Consider the following 4777-nt stretch of genomic DNA (forward strand, 5'->3'; position numbering starts at 1 on the left):
TCTTCATTTGCAAATAGTAATAAACGTCCCAAAAGACTAGTAAGACTACTAATGAACCATTGAACTCAATTATTCTCAGTAGAGGCTTTACCACAATCACACACAAACACACACACACACACACACACACACACACACACACACACACACACACACACACACACACACACACACAAACAAGCACAAATCACAAATTGTAAAACGAAGTTAGAATATGAAGTATTAATTTAGATATAAAGCACCAGCAGCATTTTAAATCCTGTTATCTTTACAGATGGTCGTGTCAAAAGAAAGGCGTGCTTTGCTTTCAATACGATCAAATTGTTCTTTATTTTCAATTACTTATTTGTCACTTTATCTTTAAATTCAACATGATCGAACCGTCTCTTGTTACCCAAAGCGTAAGTGACTTGAGAACTTTTATCAGGCCGTGCTAGTAGTCAACATTTCCGACGAACTATCTGAAAAACTAATCGATATTATCTTTCAGATCAGTGCCAAGAATAACAGATCGATGAATTTTCAATCTACTTGGAAAACATCTAAATATGTTTGCAGAGTTTATGGACCGTGCTGCACCCAAATTTATATTATTTCTTTTAAGCTAAGCAGCGCCTCTATTCTATATAAAACCTATTATTTGTATGACCTACAAATTATGATTAAAGATATAAAAAATATATATATTCCCCCACCCTCTGTAAAAAAAAATAAACAAAAAGCAATAACGGACTGAATCTTTTGCTATGCATCGTTACAAAATGAATATATCAAATCTGAGATCTTCAAGGAATCTTTTTTTCTTACTTTCTTTTTTTTTTTTTTTTTGGTTAGTACAAACGCAGTTTTTGAACCGGTGACGGTATATAGTACGAAGCAATACTTGAGAATATTACAGCTTGATACACTGGTAAGTATACATTGTTCTCCTTGTCGCAATGTGATAAGACAGATAACGGGGCACAGTTCTTTATAGGGAAGCAAAAAAGGTTCAGAATACCAAACACGAACACACAATTCTCACATGACTTGGATTGAATGCGTATATGCCAACTAATTTATGTATACATTTTGTATTATTGTTATCTTCTATCTTCTTTATTTTTTTGTTTTAGATATAGGAGTGCGGACATGCTGGGACACTGGACTGAAAGCTCCAGTCGAACAAATTGATACCTGTACTTTATTCTTTCAAGATTGGTAGAGATTCCGTCGGAAGTTTTGTGCTGTAGATTAACCAGCACTAGTTGTCAATCGGTGTTGAACATTAGCTCAATAACTAAAACAAGAAATAAGGAGGGTTACTCCCATCATATTTGAACATATTAAATGTCCTTAATTACCATTTATTATTCAAAATAATAATTTTAAAAAATCACAGCGTAAAACACAATTAGTGTAGACGAGCAGATGTGCAGAATTGGAATAATAACAAAAAATAAACTGATATCAATTAGATGGACGCCATCTGCGCGAGAAAAGAAAAATAAAGGAATGCTTAAATTGTGAAAATTAAGAATTTTATTAGAAATGATAATGTGGTGAGAAAAAGGCAAGTTTAACTCAATAACTGGAGGGAACGCTGAGGTATTAGTTTCAGCTTTCTGTCTTCTTAATTTAAATTTTCTGTTGGTCAGTATTCTGTTGGGTTCGTTTTCTTCGAAATTGATGCCCGGAGCCTAAATTAGAAAAATGTACTTTAATCATTTCGCAAACATGGAACATATGACGACTGACAGCGTGGTTTCAAATTAAAGACAGTGATAAAGAATTTTCATGACTTTGATAAAAAAAAAAATCTATGCTATTATGATGAGACGCATGTGTACGTATACGTATATACCTACGCGCATACATACCTACATACATACACATACATGCAACTAATAATATATCCACAACTATATGTTAATATATTTGGAACACAAACGCACGCCCACGTGCACACGCATGCACACTCTCTCTTTCTCTCTCTCTCTCTCTCTCTCTCTCTCTCTCTCTCTCTCTCTCTCTCTCTCTCTCTCTCTCTCTGTCATTCACTCACTCACTCACACACGCACCGGCCTTGCTTCTGTCGGCTCTCAGACAACTAAACGCCACGTGCTCCCTGTCTAGCCACGCGGTGCAACAAATTCCTTTTCTCTCAGGACACCACGTGACCCGCTTTGAACAATAGCAGTCCTTAAGCCTGAAAGAACTTCGAGAACTTCGAGAACTTTAAATCAATGGAGCCGATAAAACTCGTTCTGAATAATAATAATACATGAATCTCCTACTAAATGTACGCAGTGCCCCTTCCTCTCGCTTTTCGACTCACACACACACACATGCATATATATATTTATATATATTTTTATATGTATATGCATATCTCTCTATATGGACTTGTGTGTGTGAGTGTGTTTATATATATATATATATATATATATATATATATATATATATATATATATATATATATATATATGTATGTATGTATGTATGTATGTATGTATACGACATTTATTAATACAATTCAAATCAAATATGTGTGTACAGGTATTTATACGTTTCTGTATATAAGTATGTATACGTACCTGTATGTACATGTGCGTGCATACGCGGGTATACATATCCTTTCTTATCAGTACCACAAATCTCTGCTGACGATAACTCTCTTCGTGGAACATATACACGTACTTAACATTTTGAATCTCATTTCTGTTTGCATTTTTTCTTATTTTTGATAGAAAGAACGTGGTGCCCAATGTGAAGTGTAATTCTTCAATTATGATTGAAAAAGAATATCATACCGTTACAACAGAGCATATATTCTCTGTAATGAAAGAGAATAAAATAAAGATGACATCATTAAGAACAGCGGGAATGTGAACACTAAAAGACGAAATAATTTAATAAACTAAACAATTGCCTTTATGTGCTTTAAGCGGAGTTCAGCAGAATCTGTATGAAACTTATAACATAAGAAAAGATTTCTTTAATACGTAATGTAGTTAACTGTGAAAATATTGTAAATTACTTGTAGGATGTACTGAATGTTGTGAATTATTGCATATTAACAAAAATATTTCTTTTATAATTGAACTAGTTACGGCATCTATTAATACAATTCAAATGAAATTTCTTTTCATATCGATTTTGTGCGATATTAAATTCCAGTTGTAAATTTGTCTCCATTCGCTCTTAAATTACCAATTTTATCTGTATGACTATTCACAAGAGAAATGCATGTCTATTTGCAAGTTATACGCAACAAGCATAGGTAAAATGAGCTAAGAAATTTGCTTCCTAGCCTAATGGTGCCAGGTTCAGTCCAACTGCATGGCACCTTGGGTAATGTTTCCAATCAAAGCCTTAGACATTGCCCTATAGGGTTTCACTTGAACGAAGTAACCCCAGTATTAATATTTTAAGATCTGTTAGTTATTCTGTCGTTTTCCATTGACGAACCACTAGAGTTATACACACACGCACACGCATATAGGAAGGGGTTCTCACAATTTCCGTCTATCAAATCCATTCACAAGGCATAGGTCAGTCGGAGTGTATAGTAGGAAACTACAAGGTACGACGCAGAACCGAAACCGTGTTGTTGGCATGGAAACTTCTTAAAACAGAGCCACGGCTGTGCCTATACATAAGTATATATAACACGTCACAAACCATGTATTATATAACTTAACGGTTTTTATATATGTACAGTACATGATTCCTAACCAATAACGAATGTTGCAGGTTTTAGAATAGCAAATGTTCTACGAAAAAGAAATGAACGGTTTTCTAACTACTTTATGGATTTGATTTTTGCATTGAAGTTCAGAGCAGATATTTTACATAAAATCATTTTAAAATGCACCGTATATGGTTGCTATTTTTCAACTTGCTCAGAAAAAAAGAATATATAATTATTGCAATTATGAATCGAGCCTCTTATATTTATTTTTATTTATTTTTGACTTGTTTGCTTATTTTTTAAGATTTGTATTAAAAATATAGAAATGGGGAAAAACATTCATTTATAAATACAATACTCTGCAAGAAATCGCCAGCATAAAAGTCTGTTATACATGTGAAAAACAGTTTGAGAATTCGATTGAAACCTTTTAACTGGAATATAATTCTTATTTCTGCCGTCAGTAATTTCTCACAGAAAATGCATTTAAAATATTTAATAAAAATATATTTAATCAAATATATTTTCACACATTGCTTTCTATTCTATTTTATTTGTAATCATTTTAAATGCTGCTTTTTTATATATTATTTTCATTTATTTTCGAAGTGTTTACGTGAATTTTTTCCTGGAAGAAAAATTTAGTGAATTGAACATTGTACAAAGAAAACAATATATACGTTCACACACTTTAAAGTGGTTTGCTATATAACATAATTTGTTGTTTTTGATAAAGTATTGTTTGGCCTAAAACATTTTATTTAATTCATATATATATATATATATATATATATATATATATATATATAACATCGTGCCGTTTTTTAGTTAGAATGATTTAAGCTAACTATAATAAGATAGCTTTCTTTTAATATATTGTGTGATATTTGTATATTTAGTAAATCGATTCTCTTAGATTTTATTTAGATTCCAGTATTTATTAACTTGGTGTTTTTCTTTTCAATACAGGAGCAGTTATGATGTATGTCAATCTCATAGAATTGTCACCCGTTAATCCCCAAATCACACCCTACTGCTAAATGATATACTGGATAGCATGTTCAATGTGCGATATAAAAGACGGAATAGGAAGGATTGAGACTA

General features: G+C 32.2%; 1 protein-coding gene across 1 annotated transcript in view; it reads left to right on the top strand.

Annotated features, from left to right (window-relative positions):
• Positions 1-1491, top strand: part of LOC106877064 (limbic system-associated membrane protein) — a 363596-nt gene extending 362105 nt beyond the window's left edge. Inside the window, exon 10 of the mRNA XM_089338653.1 lies at positions 835-1491. The gene's annotated coding sequence lies outside the window, so the exon portion shown is untranslated. The remainder of the gene's footprint in view (positions 1-834) is intronic.
• The last annotated feature ends 3286 nt before the right edge of the window (positions 1492-4777 follow it).

The sequence above is a fragment of the Octopus bimaculoides genome, chromosome 20 (assembly GCF_046866305.1).
Source record: "Octopus bimaculoides isolate indiv1 chromosome 20, ASM4686630v1, whole genome shotgun sequence".
Classification (NCBI taxonomy): Eukaryota; Metazoa; Mollusca; class Cephalopoda; order Octopoda; family Octopodidae; genus Octopus; species Octopus bimaculoides.